At 46.4% G+C, this 19491-nt stretch overlaps 1 protein-coding gene across 3 annotated transcripts in view; it reads right to left on the bottom strand.

Annotated features, from left to right (window-relative positions):
• Positions 1-19491, bottom strand: part of IMMP2L (inner mitochondrial membrane peptidase subunit 2) — an 841928-nt gene that overhangs the window by 189701 nt on the left and 632736 nt on the right. The gene's annotated exons all lie outside the window — the stretch shown is intronic.

The raw sequence follows: 19491 nt of genomic DNA, 5'->3' as shown, positions 1-19491 counted from the left end.
GTTGGTGAAACGTCCCTTGTGATCCACAAGTGCTTGCAGCACCATTGAAAAGTACCCCTTGCGGTTTATGTACTCGGTGGCTTGGTGCTCCGGTGCCAAGATAGGGATATGGGTTCCATCTATCGTCCCACCACAGTTAGGGAATCCCATTGCAGCAAAGCCATCCACTATGGCCTGCACATTTCCCAGAGTCACTAACTTTCGTAGCAGCACCTGAGTGATTGCTTTGGCTACTTGCATCACAGCAGCCCCCACCGTAGATTTGCCCACTCCAAATTGATTCCCGACTGACCGATAGCTGTCTGGCGTTGCAAGCTTCCACAGGGCTATCGCCACGCGCTTCTCAACTGTGAGGGCTGCTCTCATCTTGGTATTCTGGCGTTTCAGGGCAGGGGACAGCAAGTCACAAAGTTCCATGAAAGTGCTCTTACGCATGCGAAAGTTCCGCAGCCACTGGGAATCATCCCACACCTGCAACACTATGCGGTCCCACTAGTCTGTGCTTGTTTCCCTTGCCCAGAATCGGTGTTCCATGGATAGAACCTGCCCCATTAACAACATGATCTCCAAAGCACCGGGGCCCGTGGTTTCACAGAATTCTGTGTCCGTGTCCATGTCCATGTCCTCATCATGCTTGTCGCTGCGCTGCCGCCGCCGCTGCCTCCTCGCCTCGTTTTTCTGGTCCTGGCTCAGCATAAACTCCACGAGAACACGCGAGGTGTTTACAATGTTCATGACTGCTGTCTTGAGCTGAGTAGGCTCCATGCTTGCCGTGGTATGGAGTCTGCAGTGTTCACCCAGGAAAAAAGGCGCGAAATGGTTGTCTGCCGTCCGTTGCTTTCATGCAGGGAGGGAGGGAGGGAGGAGGTGAGGCTGTACCGAGAACCACCTGCGACGATGTTTTTTGTCCCATCAGACACTGGGATCTAAACCCAGAATTCCAATGGGCGCGGGAGACTGCGGGAACTATGGGATAGCTATGGGATAGCTACCCACAGTGCAATGCTGCAGAAATCGACGCTAGCCCCGGTACTTGGACACACACCGCCGAATTAATGTGCTTAGTGTGGCCGCATACATTTCGACTTTATACAATGTTTCCCAAATTCGAATTATATAAATTCGGATTAATCCCGTAGTGTAGACATACCCTAAGGGTGGTGATGAGCTCTTCATTGATTGCCACTATCATCAAAAGTCATCCATTGGGGTGGAAGTTTGGGAATAACTTTTTTTAAAAGAGGGACCATTAAGGCACATACAAATATGCTTGAACAAACAAACAAACAAACAATAAGTGTTTAGTGACTTAGGCCTGGTCTACACTAGGAGGTTATGTCGAATTTAGCAGCGTTAAATCGAATTAACCCTGCACCCGTCAACACAACAAAGCTATTTAGTTCGACATAGAGGTCTCTTAAATTCGATTTCTGTACTCCTCCCCAATGAGGGGAGTAGCGCTAAATTCGACATGGCCATGTCGAATTAGGGTAGGTGTGGATGGAAATCGACGCTAATAGCTCCAGGAGCTATCCCACAGTGCACCACTCTGACGCTCTGGACAGCAGTCCGAGCTCGGATGCTCTGACCAGCCACACAGGAAAAGACCCGGGAAAATTTGAATTCCTTTTCCTGTCTGGGCAGTTTGAATCTCATTTCCTGTTTGGACATTGTGGCGAGCTCAGCAGCACTGGCAACGATGCAGAGTTCTCCAGCAGAGGTGACCATGCAATCTCAGAATAGAAAGAGGGCCCCAGCATGGACTGATCGGGAAGTCTTGGATCTGATTGCTGTGTGGGGCGATTAGTCCGTGCTTTCGGAGCTGCGATCGAAAAGACGGAATGCAAAGATCTACGAGAAGATCTCAAAAGCCATGACAGAGAGAGGATACAGCCGGGATGCAACGCAGTGCCGCGTGAAAATCAAGGAGCTGAGACAAGCGTACCAGAAGACCAAAGAGTCAAACGGACGCTCCGGATCCCAGCCCCAGACATGCCATTTCTACGAGGCACTGCATTCCATTCTACGTGCGGCCGCCACCACTACCCCACCACTGACCGTGGACTCAGAGGATGGGATATTGTCAACGGCCGCTTCCTCGGAGATGTTAGCGGACGGGGAAGATGAGGAAGGTGAGGAGGAGGACGAGGCAGTCAACAGCGCTTACAACGCTGATTTCCCAGACAGCCAGGATCTCTTCATCACCCTGACAGAGATCCCCTACCAACCGTCCCCAGGCGTTAACCCAGACCCTGAATCAGGGGAAGGATCAGTCGGTAAGTGTTTTAAACATGTAAACATTTATTTTGAACAGAACAGGAATATTAACAATGGGTTTTTCATGATTTGTTTGCCCTAGGTGCTTAACGTTTTAATCCTTGGCAGTGCAACCACTGCAAAAGAATCTAACAATGTACGGTTTATCATGATTAGTTTGCCCTAGGCGCTCTACTTTTTAGTCCTTGCCAGTGCAGCTACTGGAAAAGAAGGTCTATATGTCTGGGGATAGAGCTGAAATCCTCATGGGACATCTCCATGAAGCTCTCCTGGAGGTAATTGGAAAGCCTTTGCATGAGGTTCCTGGGGAGAGCGGCCTTATTGTGTCCTCCGTGGTAGGAAACTTTTCCTCGCCAGGCTATCATCAAGTACTCTGGGATCATTGCCTTGCAGAGCATGGCGCATACAGCCCTGGTTTTTGCTGGCTTTCACGCAGCATACGTTCTTTCTCGGTCTCAGAAATTCTCAGCAGAGTGATGTCGCTCATGGTGACCTGCTTAGAATTAGGGGAATAGTACTATTGGGACCGCTTGCCTGTTCCTTTACAGAATGTCACCGGTGGTTTACCGCCATGCGGTGGAGGCAGGAGAGGGGCAGCATACAGGGATCTTTCCCGGCGACAGCCGCGAGGGGGTGGGACGGGGCAGAGTTCATGCTTGCCGGATTGCCGGCAGCAGGAACCGCCCAACGATAGGAACATTGCTTTGAACGTGAAAGGAGGGCACTGCTCTAATTTAAGTTTTAAGCAGCCAAAAGTCTACGGCTTACCATGTCAGCCTTCTACCCGAATTCCGCTGTCCTGCCCCGCTTGTCTGATCTCCACTGCAAGACCCCAGGCACTGAATGCGAAGGCCGAAAATTTGACCTTGTCTTGAGTGCACATGTGATAGGTGCTGTACATGGTCTTGCTCACAGAGAAAGACTATGTTCATTGTTCACAAAAAATTATCTTTGAGAGGAATTCACTCCCTTTTTCCCATCCCACAGCTGCGACTGTCTCCCGACCTACCCTGGCATCCCCCTCGCAGAGGCTGGCGCAGATTAGGCGGAGAAAGAAAAGGACACGGGACAACATGTTCTCAGAACTTATGGGCTGCTCCCGAGCCGATGCGGCCCAGCAGACCCAGTGGAGGGAGAACATGTCGCAATACCAGCGAGCACACAGCAAACGGGAAGAGAGGTGGCGGCAGGAAGACCAGCAGGCGACTCAAACGCTGCTTGGACTAATGAGGGAGCAAACGGACACGCTCCGGTGTCTTGTGGATGTTCTGCAGGACCGGAGGCAGGAGGACAGAGCAGTCTGTCTCTAACCGCCCTCCCCCGCCACAAACTCCCATACCCCCCACACCCAAAGTCCCAAGAAGGAGGGGTGGCAGACTCCACCCCTGCAGACTGCTTAAGTACCAGAAGGCTCTCATTCCCCAAAATTTTATAAGTCCTTTCCTTCCCGCCTCACCCAAGCCCCCGTCCCAGTTTCATCCCCTAACTGTGTAGTTGCTAATAAAATATACGTTTCTGTTAATTACTGTTTCCATCATGTTCTTTTAGGGGAGAGTGTGTTTGAAGGGGGTTGGTAATTGGAGAGGACAGTCACCTTTCCCAGGGTACAGACACGGGGGCAGGTTCAGCAGAAGGTCACACACACATTGCAGTCACTAAGCACCCTGGTCAGTCTGGGAGGTGGTTTTCATGTTCTGTGTGTGGGGGGGGCATGCGACTTTGTGGTGGGGGAGGGCGGATAGAGATCTTATGCTGCGGTCCTTATCCTGGATCACAGAGCCACACAGCAGGGGATCTGTAACCATTCTCCCCCGCCACAAAGTCACATAGCCCCCACACACAGAGTCCTGAAAAGGAGGGGTGGCAGGCTCCGTTGAAACAACCAGTCCACCACTGCAGACCTCTCTAGGAGCAGGAGCCTGTCATTCCTTGAGTTTAGAAGTGTTCTTTCCATCACTACGCCCGCTCCCCACCACAGTCTGCGTCCCAGTTTCAAAACTTTACCGCGAAATCCGTAATAAAGAAAACGGTGTTCATTAACAAAGTTGCATTTATTTTATTTTTAAACGTGTGTTGGAAGGGGGGGGGAATGGGGTATGTAGCTGTAGAGGATAGTCAACAGTAAGTGGGTAAAGAAACAGGGGCAGGTTCAGCTTCTCTTTAAACAAACTTAATAGTCACAGGTTACCCTGCTCACTGAGGAACCTAGCTTTCAAAGCCTCCTGGATGCACAGCGCTTCCCGCTGGGCTCTTCTAATCGCATGGCTGTCTTGCTGGGCGTAATCAGCAGCCAGGCTATTTGCCTCAACCTCCCACCCCGCCATAAAGGTCTCCCCCTTGCTCTCACAAAGATTGTGGAGCACACAGCAAGCTGCAATAACAATGGGGATATTGGTTTCGCTGAGATCAGAGCGAGTCAGCAAGCTTCTCCATCTCCCCTTGAGACATCCAAAAGCACACTCCACCACCATTCTGCACTTGCTCAGACGGCAGTTGAAGAGTTCTTTTTCAGTGTCCAGGGTACCTGTATAGGGCTTCATGAGCCAGGGCATTAGCGGGTAGGCTGGGTCCCCGAGGATCACTATAGGCATCTCCACATCCCCAACAGTTATTTTGTGGTCCGGGAAGTAAATACCTTCCTGCAGCCGTCTAAACAGACCAGAGTTCCTGAAAACACAAGCGTCATGAACCTCGCCTGGCCATCCTACGTTGATGTTTGTAAAACGTCCCCTATGGTCCACCAGTGCTTGCAGCACCATTGAAAAGTAGCCCTTTCGGTTAATGTACTGGCTGGCCTGGTGGTCCAGTCCCAGGATAGGGATGTGAGTTCCATCAATAGCCCCACCGCAGTTTGGGAATCCCATCGCGGCGAAGCCATCTATGATGACCTGGACGTTTCCAAGGGTCACTACCTTTGACAGCAGTAGCTCAACGATTGCGTTGGCTACTTGCATCACAGCAACCCCCACGGTAGATTTGCCGATGCCAAAGTGATTCGCGACTGACCGGTAGCTGTCTGGCGTTGCAAGCTTCCAGAGGGCTATGGCCACTCGGTTCTGGACAGTCAGGGCTGCTCGCATCCGGGTGTCCTTGCGCTTCAGGGCAGGGGACAGCAACTCACAAAGTTCCAGGAAAGTTCCCTTCCGCATACGAAAGGTTCGCAGCCACTGTGATTCATCCCAGACCTGCAGCACTATGCGGTCCCACCAGTCCATGCTTGTTTCCCGGGCCCAGAATCGCCGTTCCATAGCATCAACATGACCCATTGCCACCATGATGTTCACGGCGCGGGGTCCCGTGCTTTGTGAGAGGTCTGTGCCACTCTCAGTCTTCATGTCCTCACCGCGCTGCCGTAGCCTCCTCGCCCGATTTCTCAGCATCTGCCTCTGGAAAAGGTGGATGATAAGGTGCGAGGTGTTGACAACGGCCATAACTGCAGCGATGGTCGCAGGGGGCTCCATGTTCGCAGTGCTGTGGCGTCCGCACTGTCACTCACCAGAAAAGTGCGCAAACTGATTGCCCGCCGGCGCTTTCAGGGAGGGAGGGCGGGAGTGACGGTTGGATGACGAGTTACCAGGGCCGGCTCCAGGCACCAGCTTCTCAAGCAGGGAGAGGGGCAGCAGGTCCAGGTATTCGGCGGCAATTTGGCGGACGGTCCCTCACTCCGGCTCGGAGTGAAGGACCTCCCGCCGAATTGCCGCCGCAGATCGCGATCGCAGCCGCGGCTTTTTTTTGGGGGGGGGGGGGGGGGGTTGGCTGCTTGGGGCAGCCAAAACCCTGGAGCTGGCCCTGCGAGTTACCCAAAACCACCCTCGACACATTTTTTTCCCCAGCAGGCATTGGGGGCTCGACCCAGAATTCCAATGGGCAGCGGGGACTGCGGGAACTGTGGGATAGCTGTCCACAGTGCACCGCTTCCAATGTCAACGCTTGCCCCGTTAGTGTGGACTCACAAAGTCGAATTACTGTCCTTAGTGTGGATACACACGTTCGACTTTATAATATCGATTCCACATATTCGATTTAAGTACAATCGAACTACTCTCGTAGTGTAGACATACCCTTAGACACCTTCTGTGACTACAACACAAAGTGACATCAGACACCTCAGTAAGTAATGTGGTGGTTGTAAATCGACCTAACATATGTTGACTTAAGATTGTAGTCTAGACATAGCCTTAGCAATTTTGTCTGAAGTGAGAATCTGCCACAGTGTACTGGAACAATTTTTATAGTGCAGTACACCCCAGTTCCAGCAAAACTGGTATGCCACGTTGCTCAAGTCTAATATACAGTGTTGCAAAGAGACCTCGGTAATCAGGGCCGGCTCCAGGCACCAGCTTACCAAGCAGGTGCTTGGGGCGGCCGCTTCCGAGACGGGTGGCCACTTCCAGCTGTTCGGCAGCAATTCGGCGGACGGTCCCTCACTCCTGCTCAGAGCGAAGGACCATCCGCCGAATTGCCGCTGCAGATTGCGATTGCGGCTTTTTTGTTTTGTTTTGTTTGTTTGGCTGTTTGGGGAGGCCAAAACCCTGGAACCGGCCCTGTCGGTAATGATTTCTAATAGATGATGCACAAAATTACTGAATGGAAAGGCTAAAAAAATCCCAGTAAAGTTATTTTTACATTTCAGGAAGAGGAGTCTAAACATTTTTGGACAACTGAAGTCACAGGTGTCTAATTCCATGATTTCTTTACAATTCTAATTAAACTCATTAATTAAATGATGTTGGTATCTTCATGCCTGACACTTAGTACAAGCAAAAAACAGAGAAAACATAGTACACAACAGCTGGTTTTAATTTCCAGCCAACTGTCTAAACATTTGGAGCAACATTTTCAAGAAATTCTTCTCCTCCCCCCACCACCTACCACCCATTCTATAATCCAGATTGAAATGAACAGGAAGAAAGCCTCTCTCTGTTTCAAAGTACCATAAACTTAAATTTGTGTGTCTTGGTTTATTTGTTATGGTTCCCCCCACCAGGGAAGAAAGTAAAATTCAAGTCTCCCACTTTTATAGCATCTGTCTATAAAAGCAATCACAGGACAAGTACGGGCACTCAGGACAACTGGTGATCTACTATAGCTCCTGTATTAAAAAAAAAAAAGGTACAATAGATTACAATGAAAGGTGTATCTTAAGTGAGTTATCCTTTAATGTATTTTAAATGATTGAATCTAGATTATTTTCCAGAAGGTTTCACTATTTAAATGTACTTTTATCATTTAAGGTAAATGTTATTAGTATCAAACAAGCCCTTTCCCTGGAAGGGTAAACTAAGATATCCATTAGAGTTTCAATTTAAGGGCAAATATGGGTATCTACAGAATATCTGTTGAAAAATAACTCATCTTGAATCCCATTTGATTATTTTCCATCAACCAAGCCTATAGCAGCAGGAACTGCAGGTATTCGTGAGTATTTTGTTTGAAATTTATCCTGTCAAAAACAAACCAATCTTTACTGTTTGCATGTTGTAGCAGCCATGTTGGTCATAGGATACTAGAGACAAGAAGGGTGAGATAATATCTTTTATTGGACCAACTGCTGTTGGTGAAATAGACAAGCTTTCAAGCTACATGGAGCTACTTCAGACCCAAAGAAGAGCTCTGTGTAGCTCAAAAGCTTGTCGCTTTCACCAACAGTAGTTGTCCCAATAAAAGATATTACATCACCTTCCTTGTCTCTCTATATTTGCTGAACATTGTTATAGTTGTACAGTTTTGACCTTAGAACCTACAGTAATGTGGGGGGCACTTCATAAGTGGAAAAAATTTACCTAGGGCTATCCTGATACTTGGCAGAGTAGAATACTGTTTGTCATTTGATTCCATCTTTAAACATTTTCCTGAATGAGTTCACCTGTGGGCAATCCAGTGTTGGACAATAATAAAGCGTGCTTTGTTGAGCCTAAAAAAAAAACTTTAAAAAGCAGATCTGTATTCTTAGGGTCAGGCATTAATGGAGGTTTTCTTTTTTCCAGAACTCAATACTGGGATTCCATATTGCTTTGGTAACTGCAAAACCCTGAAAAGTAGTGAAAACTTCAAACTGGAGATCCTCAAAGAAGTCATCTAAAATCAACTATAAAAGGAAAGGGCATTATCCTCAAAAATATTGCCTCTGCGTCCAGTAACCTCACAGTATTGAGTGAGCTGATCTCTCATTACGCTAGCCTATTTCCCTCTCTCAGTGTGGTTTTTCTGGTTTAATGTTACTAAACCAAGCAAGTGTTCATTCGATATGGAATTTTCAGACTACTTTGAACATCTTTACTTTAATACCAACAGAACACCCAATCCTGTGTCCATTGAGATCAATGGCACAACTCCCATTGACTTGAATGGGAACAGGAGCATGCCCCTATTGAGCTTTTTATTTGGTGCTTATTCTTCTGAGAAAATTCTGTAGAACAAAGGGGATGGAAGAATTCTTACATTTCCTCTTTTGGAACTATAAAGTGTTTCAATGGACGTATTTCTGATTTGGTTTGGTGTAATCTTGCCTAGAGTCTTGTACATTGATCTTGAACTCTTGCTATAATTATCAACAAAAGCAGAAAAGAATCAAGACGGAACAGAGAAACGTATCACAAAAATGATACAATCAGCTTTAAATGGTTTCATATTGGATCCTTTACCCCCGTATGAATATTTTCACAAAGACACAGTTGCAACTGTTCTAGTTATATTAAAATAGAAAAGTAATTTGAGAGACCTTTATATATGAGCTGAGACATCCAGCATGTGGTCTTTCTGGAATGAAGTGGCTATATTGCTATTAGCATGATCAGAAGAAGCAATACAACAAGATACCATGATGACAGGCAAGCTAGAGTAAAGAAGAGCCTTAATTCTAATAGACAGAGAAACACACGTTTCCTATTTATCAGCCACAGAAAAAAAATCTATTTCACCCCAAATTGAAATCATAAATCTAGCTAGGAGATTAAAAAATATAATTTAGTGGGGAAAACCCCACTAAGTGGTTATGACCCTGAACTTATTGAAAACTATGATCTTTAACCCACTTCTCTCCCCTCTCCTGTGCAGGGCAGTGGAGGCTGAAAGCTCTGAGGCTGGGGAGCATGTAGAGAAAAAAGAGGCAGCATAATCCCTGACACGTAACCTCAGACCTTTCATGACAATAGCACATTTAAAAATACAGGTTATATGTATATGCCAGACAGAAGAGAGTGAATTAGGGATGAGTTACTCTCACTTGTAATAAAGCCACTTTATTAGTCCTCAGAGGAAGAGCCCAGCTGTGCCAAAAGCATCCCATCCCAAGGTGGTCACTGAAAAGGAAACATGTTAGCTCTGTATCTACTGAAGGGAGATAGCTGGGACCAGTAGGGGTTAAATAGATATGCTGGGTATTCTGGAATATTTGTTTCTTTTTGGCTTTACTTGCTGTAAATTTAATGAACGTGAAACATATACCTGGACATTAGGTAGAGAAGGGCCCAGGAGTGTCTTCTGTATTCCCCTACCCTGTTGTTAAGAGGCTAAAACAAACATAGCACTGGGGTGGGGGGGGGCTTTATTACTCAGTGTCTTTTATGGCAGAGGAGCCCAGGGTCACTACAGCAGCATGTTTTATAGCAACATTCCATAAATTACACAGCAGATTGCACTGTCAATTGATGCTGCACCTTCCATTAACTTCACCTCCATTGTTCCAGCCACACTGAAAAAGCAAATAATGAACAACCGCAGCAAGGGAACCAAAAGAAGCATGACACAAGGCAGCCACACTGCCAGTTCCAAAAGGATCAGAGGGCAATTGGATCACCTGAGACCCAAAGGATTGAAGACATCCTTTCCCACAGATCCTTGTGCAGTAGCTGCCAGGGAAAAAAGTTTGCAGCAGCATCGAGAAGGAAATTCCAACTTCCCCCAACCCTCATAGGGAACTCTGGCACAAGACCTGTATATTAGGCCTTTGCATACAGTGGGAAGATTTAGCCCTTAGTGATGTGTACACAGTAAGTTTTGTATTTGCAGCCCCACTTTCCCATTGGTACTTCGATGCTGTATTTATGGTTTTGAGGATGTCACGTCTTCAACTCTGATCTTCTCAGTCACCACTTATTGCAATAAACACAATAGCAAATATTTTATTATTAATTATTTTACAGAACTACCTAGAGTCACTAAAAAAAAAAATCAGGGCTTCACGGTGCTAGATGCTCTATTCAGCATATACATACCAAGGGAGGGTCCCTGCCCAGAAGAGTTTACAGTCCAAACAGACAAAACACACAAGAGAATGGAAATAAGGAACCACTATTATCCCCATTTTACAATCACTTGTAGATTGTAGAATTTAACTCAGATCTGGGAATTTAACTCAGATGTCTTGAGTGCTAATCCAGTATCTTAACCACAAGACTACCCTTTCCCTATTTTAGTGCTTATGCGGCATCCTTTTATAGTGACAGCTTTAAACATGCATTTCCTCGCTTTTTATAGCAATAACGATTACCTTAATAGATCAAAAGAAACCAATTTTTACACCTTGTTCAAATAATATACAAATGTATCACCAATCCCACCTGTTCACATTTGTACTTTGGAGTTCAAAAAAGTGTTTCAACAGTTTTGCCAGGAGCAGTTCCTGTGAAGGGGGAGGGGGGGAAACTTTATTTCTATGGGCCCAATTTGGCAAGTCCTTATTCATATGAGTAACGTGTGTGAGACTGGGTTTTAAGAGTAATATGTGCATCACAGTGCAAGAAGAGATGCAAGATTAAAATGCAGCTTTTTGCACCACATGTTCTGAATCTAAACTAGAGATGAGCTCAATCCAAATCTTGCCTTGGACTGCTTCCAAACTGGATGTTTAGACTCTGATCTGCACTTAGTGGTGTGGACCCATTCGTAACCACAATGTTACTCACACAGGGTTTGTGGCATGTAGACGTATTCCTGCATTAAGGAGAATGCAGAGTGGCCCTACTCAGGGGCGGCTCTATGTTTTTTGCAGCCCCAAGCATGGCAGTCAGGCAGCCTTCGGCGGCACGGATTCGGCGGCATTTCTGCGGGAGGTCTGCTGGGCCCGCGCCTTCGGTGGACCCGCCGCCGAATTGTCGCCGAAGCCGCGGGACCAGCGGACCTCCCATAGGCATGCCACCAAAGGCTGCCTGACTGCTGCCCTCACGGTGACCGGCACGCTGCCCCCCCCGCACACACTTGTGCCTGGAGCTGCCCCTGGCCCTACTTCACGGGGAGCAGTGAGCGCTCCCTAGTTGGGCTATGAGGGGGACCATTACAAGTGTATAACACTGATAGGCCCCAGTTGTTGGCTGGCGGGATCAAACCTCGGAAGCCCAGTGCATGATCCTCCAATGCATGAGCTAAAAGCCACATGGCTCTTAGCTAAGGCTGTAGCAGACTCCTTAATCTCTAAGTGGTCTCAGTGCAACAAGAGAGGAACAGGAGGTGTGTGGGCAGGGGCGGTGAGTTATATGGGCCCATGGTGCCCGTGCTCCAGCAATATTCAGGGCATGGGGGCCCAGCTCCATCAATGTTAGGGGCCAGGTCTCTCCCCCAGCCTTGCCTGCTGCTCTGCACTCCTCCCGGGAGTGTCCCTGCCTGTACCCTAGACAACGGGCAGTTCCCTGCCGCTCTGCGCTGCAATCCCTGGGCGGCCGCTGGTGGCTACAAAAGGGAGCAGCGGAGGCATTTGGGTGGAGGTTCAGAGGAGTGAGTGGGTGGCCACAGCAGCTCAGGGAGCCCCGGGTAGCTGCTCAGCCTGCTTTGGGCTTTTTCTTTCCCTTCCTCTCCTCTGTTTTTCTTTTGCTGGTTTCCCTTCTTTGTGCTGTAGCCAGGGCACTCTGAGCCTCCCCCCCAAATGCTTCCTCCTCCCCATCTCCACTTTGGGGGGAGAAACTCAGGCTGTTTTCCTAGGGTTACCATATTTCAGCAAGCAAAAAAGAGGACGGGAGGAGCCCCGCCCTAGCCCCACCCCTGCCCCTCCCACTTCCCGGCCCCCCAGAACCCCCAACCCTCCCCCCGTTCCTTGTCCCCTGACTGCCCCCTCCTGGGACCCCTGCCCCTAACTGCCCCCCAGGACTCCACTCCCTATCTAAGCCTCCCTGCCTCTTGTCCTCTGACTGCCCCAACCCTTATCCACACCCCCACCCCCAGACAGACCCCTGGGACTCCCACGCCCCATCCAACCACTCCCCACCCCCTGACAGCCCCCCCCCAGAACTCCCAACCCATCTAAACCCCTCTGCTCCCTGTCCCCTGACTGCTCTGATCCCTCTCCGCACTCCTGCCCCCTGACAGCCCCCCCAGAACTCCCAACCCATCTAAACCCCTCTGCTCCCTGTCCCCTGACTGCTCCGATCCCTCTCCCCACTCCTGCCCCCTGACAGCTCCCCCCCAGAACTCCCAGCCCCCTGCCCCCCCCGCTCCTTGTCCCCTGACTGCCCCCTCCTGGGACCCCTGCTCCTAACTGCCCTCCAGAACCCCACCCCCTATTTATGTACAGGCGTGACTACCTGCCCTTTCCTGGTTACTATACACGGCCAGTCCGCATCCACATCCAGTAGTTAAAAAAAAAATAAACTAATAATTTAAATTGGAATTTCATCCATTAATAAGTATTCATTATATAGTTAAAACCATTCTATTGAAGGACAGATATTAAATAACACTAAATATGTTAATGTTCAAAACAATATTAAAAATTTGAAAATTTAGAGCATGGAAACCAAAATAGCTAAAATTTAGTTTTGGCAAGATACACGGAATGGAAACTCCGGGATCTTTACCTGTCACTGAATATAGCCATCATACCAATAGTGGAATATAAAACAAGTCTACATATACTCTCCTTAAAATTTTTACTTCTGTCCATTCCCAATAATTGTAACAAATCATTATTACCTTCACTCCACTTGCCACGCGCCCTAAGCACAAAACCAAAGAAGTGGATATTTTTACCTCCCGTTAAGTTTTTAATTTCTTCCTCTAACTCAAGGTAATAAGCCACCTTCTCACTGTGGGCTTGTTCCAAACTTCCGGCATTATCCTCCCATCGCACTGTAACATCAACCACCACTGCTGTATCTCCTTTTATAAATATAATATCCGGCTTTCTTAACTAACCCTTACTATTTCTCAAATGGGGCTCTATCATTGCCTTCCACCTTAATTTACCAACCTTATCTACAACTGCAGACACTACTCTATTATGCCTTTTTATCCTAGCATTCTTAGTCTTATAACATTGTCCTGAGATATGGGGAACAGTCTCCCTCACTTTACCGCACCATCTACAAAGAGCATTCACACCTCCTCTTCCTCTTGCTAATGTCTCCCTAGTAGGATAAATATTTGCCCTAAGCTGCAATGCTGCGATATACGCTGACGATTTAACTTTACTAGAGTTTCTAAAAATCGAATTACTAATTAAATCATTTTTAAAATATTTTATCCCTACTCCCTGACATCTCAGTTCCGACCATCTTAAAAATTCCTCTTCCCTCCATTTCTTGGGATGAGATGTTACTGCACTAAATAACAATATTTTATCAACAAGATTTTCTCCTGCATATAGATAAGATAGGTCCATCCAATCATCTCTCGAGACAATATGTCTCCTCCATTTACGAATTAACATATTTGGGATTTGCACACTAAACTTAGTGAGAGCTAAACCACCATCCCTACCTCTAGAATAAAATATCCCATCTGTGGTACACTGAGGTAAATGTAAAATCTCTTTAACTATTTTTCTAACTAACACATCAAGATCATCTAAAAGATTAAAAGGGGGTTCTATTAAAAGAAGATTATAAAATAGCTTCGGTAAAATGTATGTCTGTAAAATTAATATTTTTTGGGCCGGTTTTAATGGGGCCTTAATTAAATCCTCACTCCAATCTTTCAATTTTTCTTTAAGTACCGGTCCCCCTACACCTATCCAGGGATCTATTCTAGCCCCTAAATATTTTTCAAAATCCCCTGGTTGAACATATTCAATCTCCTCTGACCCTATCTGCCAATTATCCTTAGGATTAACTACATAGGTTTTATGTTTAGTTAAAATATGAAAGCCTTTCATTTTCTTCACATTAACAGAGAGATTAGTATTTTTACAAAACTCCTCTAAGATACCCAAATTTTTGATCATTCCTTTATATGAGCTACTTAAAATTACCACATCATCGGCAAAAGCCAATGACGTGACACTATTACCCTTAACATAAAAACCACTTCCTTCTACTTCTAATCTAGTTAAAAGGGGATCCATAGCAATATTAAACAAAATTGAGGACAACGGGTCACCCTGCTTGACCCCCCTCCTAATTAAAATAGACTCAGTAGCTTCATCACCCACCCATACCCTAGTTGTGCAATTATCATAAAGGTCCCTAATAATATCTATAAAATGTTCATCTATACCAAATCTTCTCAACCCGGCTATTATATGTCCGTGTCCCACAGAATCAAATGCTTTAGCCAGATCTACGAACACTATTGCAATTTCATTCCCATTTCGTTTAGCCCCTTTAATCAAATTATCTAATATAGCTTTTTCCTCACACCCAGGGGCGGATATAAACCCTTTTTGTCTACTACATATCTTAACTGTTTCCACCAGTCTTTTTGCTAATATTTTGGTATAGATTCTAATCCAAACTGACCCAATTGTCAATGGTCTCCAAGATGTTAACTTCTTCATTTCCTCCTCATCTTGTGTCTTTGGTATTAAAATCGTTCTATTTTTCTTAAATTCATCTGGTACCTGTCTATTTAGAAACCATATATTAAAAATTTTTGTAAGTATTAAGGAGTCTAAATTAAAAATATCCCACAAATTGCTCACTTTTACTTTATCTGGGCCAGGAGCACTATCTTTTCTTATTTCTCTTAAAGCTATTCTAATCTCATCCACAGAGATCGGACTCATTAATATATCATTATCCGCATTCTCTGTGGATGATGGCCACCCTATCATATTACCATGTCCAATTGTTCCCAAAATATTTACATAGTATTCCTCAATTTCTTTCATAGGGATAGCACACTTAGCCTTATCTGGCTCTCCCATTATAATGCGAGTCAATCTTCTTCTATCCTTATCCAATAATTGTTGATAGAATTTATACTTAGCTTTCTTTGTAGCATATCTCCTAATTGCATTAAATTGCTTCCTTCTCCCCTCCTTTCTCATCTTCCCTTTTCCTTTATTCCTCAACTCTATTTGACTTTCATTTCTAGGGTCCTTTCCCTCTACTAATGAATAACATAATTTTTCCAACATTGCTCATCCGAGAGCTTTTGTTAAATCCTCCTTTAATAATCCTTCAATTTCCCCTAAACTATTTATTATTTCTCTTCCCTCCCTACTTTGTTTTCCCCGTTTACATATTTTCTCCACTAAATCCACTTCTGGATGTCCTTTTAGTGGGAAAATCCTCTCTCTTGGGGGCGGAATTTCTAATATATTTACTCTAATGTCCTCTACCTCAGTCACTTCCTCCCTATCTCCTGTTACCACTAACTTCTTCTTTGCTAATTCTCGTCTTTTATCTGATATTTGTTTATTCGTTTTGGTCCTCATCTCGCTCTCAATACATTTATTTATATTCCTTTTCCCAATATATTTCCTTTCCAACTGTATAAGCTGCGCAACCTCATCTTTGGTCCATATACGAGATCTAGTCGATCCCTCTTTGATCTTACTTTTAGCAGCCATATCTTCTTTTCTTTGCTCATTCCTCACAGCAGGGTGTCTATGTCTACAGTGTTGGCTCAATCCAGATCTAGTATGAAAACCAAGCCCACAGACCGAGCACGTATGGCTCTTCATTGGGGTATCCGCCTTCTTGGGTATGCACTTGGGGTAGTGGCAAGCTATATTATGATATTGAGAAGATTTTCCACATTTACTACATACAACTCGTATGGCTTTACTTTTATGAACCACATTAATGTGTTTGGCCCATTTACCAAATGTTGGTAATATCTGGGGACATATTGGACAATTAAAACTATCAACGGGATACTCTAAATAAAAAACCCCATCCTTCCACGAACTACTTTCTAATATATTTATATTACTACCAGTACTGTTAAGATCCTTATTACGATCCCTATTAAAATCAGTACTTGGTCTAAAACTATTTAATAAACTAGACCCATTAACTAAATGAGCATTAAGATATCCCGATTCCCTAACATATGGATCATCAAATGTACATAAATACTTAAAATCTGGATTAAAACTGTCCATAGTTAAATCATTAAAAGTGTCCCTTGTAAAAACCATCGGTAAGACAGATAAAATCTCCTCACCATGATCATCACAAACATTCTCCTCTACCTCCGCTCCATGCTCCACTGGGAGGACTTGATTCTCACTCTCATTCTCATGAGACTTCATTATAGTCCACACCATTTTATCCATTGGTCCAGCGACCCTGATCACACCCCTAATATATTAAACACTGTCAGGCGGGGCATCAAAGCCAACAGCGGGGGCGTTATTAACCCGGTCCAGCGCCAATCCGGTATAAAAATATAAATTACTTTTTTCCATAGCTAAAAGATTCCTGAGACTCCCTGTTCCTTGTCCCCTAACTGCCCCCTCCTAAGACCCCCCCCAACTGCCCCCCAGGACCCTACCCCCTACCTGTACCCTGACTGCCCAAAACTTTCTCCACTCCCCCCCAAAAGCCCCCCCACGTTTCTTGACTGCCCCCTCCAGAACCTCCCTGCCCCTTCTCCTGCCCCCTGGCCCCCTTACCCTGCTGCTCAGAACAGGGTGTTGGGCTCTGTGCGAGCCGGACACGTGGCTGCGCTCCCCAGCACAACAAAACCCGGTCCCTGGCCCTGCACAGTGCTGCCGGACCGGGCTGCAGGGGAGAGCTGCCGGCTCAGAATGCAGGGCGGAGCTCCTCTACAGCTGCTCCGGAGTCCAGCCCGGGACTTTCCTGCAGCCCTCCCAGGCGCTCGCTCTGCTCTGCCGGGGGAGGGGGAAATCCCGGACATTTTGAGTGCTTTACAAATTCCCCCCGGACGCTATTTTTAGCACAAAAAGGAGGACATGTCCGGGTAAATCCGGACGAATGGTAACCCTAGTTTTCCTATCTCTTCGCTGCAAACAACTTCCCCGCTTCTCCTCCTCCCTCCTCTCACTGAGCCAGCTTCTTTCCCCTCTGTCTCTCTGGGTGCAATGTAGCCTCCAGCTGCCCCATGGCCAGCAGGACTTCTCACTGCACCTCCTGCATGTGAGCAGCTCCTTTCAGGGCTTCTCCCGGAGTGCAGCGTGAAGTCTCTCCCCCATAATCTCGCTCCAGAGTTAACCAAAAATTATAGAAACCTGCCGCCCCTGTGTGTGGGTTACAGGTGCACAGAGTTTAAGGCCAGAAGGGACCACTAGACCATCTAGTCTGTCAGCCTGCATATTGCAGGCCATTAATTTCCCCCAGTTAACCCTGTATTGAGCCTAATAACGTGGATTAGAATAAAGCATTTCAGCCCTCAGGAGATTAAACTGTTGTGTGCTACAGGCCAAGAACAGCAGAGGCAGAGGTGCTATTAATGCCCGAGGGCCCTGAAACAGCAGGAAATTGATTAGGTAAAAGATGCCCAGATGATCCCAGCAGGTGATCCATGCCCCGTGCTGCAGAAGAAAGTGAAACAATCCCAAGAGATCTTGCCAGTCTAACTTGGGAGAAAACTCCTTCCTGATTCAATCTGGTTATCAGTTTGACCCCTAGCATGTGAGCACCACACAACAGCCAAGCATCTAAGAAAGAGGAATCTCTGTATTGCCTCAGAACACTAAGCAACTCCATGTTCAGTTTTGACCAATCACTGCCTTCAGAGAAAGGCACGCTCCCCTGCCCCCAGAATACATTTGGACATCTTACAACCCTTTTTTGGAGGTGCAGCATATTTCCCTACTCCCCTTGCACAGCTTACCAATTCTGCTGACCAGCATGTGGCAGAGGGAGACATAGCTCCAGGACAGAAGCATCTCAGCAGTAGTCCTTGCATTCCCTGAGCCCCAGGACTGCAATCCTGCCCCTGCTGCTCAGCTACTTAAGGGAGGGAAAACAATCTAGCCCATAATCATTAGCGTTCCCTGTCCTATTGGAGAATCTTTAGAAATCATGTTGTGTGAGTGTCAGAAGAACATTGTTTAGTGATTTCTTGAGAAAGTTTGCTCGAGAAGATTGCACATGTACAGTTCTTAAAACTCTTTGATGCAGGATCACTGAGTATGACAAATTATATATAAAAGTCATTCTGTTTTCTTATGGGAGAAAGCAGGTGGAAAACTGGAATGGGAAATAAAACTAGATAGCAGAAAAGAAAGAAAAAAAATCAACTCTCCCTACCCTCCCCCAAATTTGATGAATCAGTTACAGTGTATTTGAGGGAAGGATACTCACGCTATCATCTTTACAGAAGAAATTAAAATCTGATAGCAGCAGTTTATGATCTCCTGCCCCAGTACACATCCATTTCACTCTGCTATGCTTCTTCTAGGCTGATGAGTCAGTATGAACTACTGTATTAAAGCAGAGGCAGATTACAGTTTTGTGGGGCCCTGGGCAAGTGGCAGGCCCCTTCCCATCCCTTCTGCCTGCAGTCCCCCCCATCCCTCCAGGCACTCCTGACGGGAGGCAGGGCAAAACTCCTGCCGGGGAGCAGGGTAGGGGTGTGGGGGTTTGCCCTGCCCCCCCCCCCGGCAGGACATCCAACTGGGTGGGAAGAGCAGGGCAAGCCCCTGATCCCCAACCCCGCTCCCCTGCAGGAGCAGGGGTGTGGGGGAGCCCAGTTTTCTGGGGGCTCCCAATTGGCCAGGCCCCCTGGGCACAGGCCCCGTTGGCCCAGTGGCTAATCTGCCACTGCATTAAAGAAAGACAACAAAAGGCAACAGTAGTGCCTAAAGTGAACATAATGTCACCACTGAAAAGACAAATTAGCTAAAGAGATATTTGCAGTAATGCTGTGGTAGTGACAGAACAAATCACAAGCATCAATGAGAGTGGCTTATAGAGGAAGAGGAAGGAAGTGATGGTTCTGCCTATACTATTTGCACTGCCAACTCAAAGTAACTTTTAAGTTAACCAATACTAGCAGTGATGTGCTGCTGGCAACCTGATAGCGAAACTTGAAGAATTCCACAACAACTGAACAGCCATTTCCCTGTGAGGCATTTGTGAAATGTTATGGCTC

Source organism: Chrysemys picta, chromosome 1 (assembly GCF_011386835.1).
Source record: "Chrysemys picta bellii isolate R12L10 chromosome 1, ASM1138683v2, whole genome shotgun sequence".
In the NCBI taxonomy this organism is placed as follows: Eukaryota; Metazoa; Chordata; order Testudines; family Emydidae; genus Chrysemys; species Chrysemys picta.
Note: the sequence above shows the minus strand (reverse complement) of the source record. Positions and strands in the feature narration are given on the sequence as shown.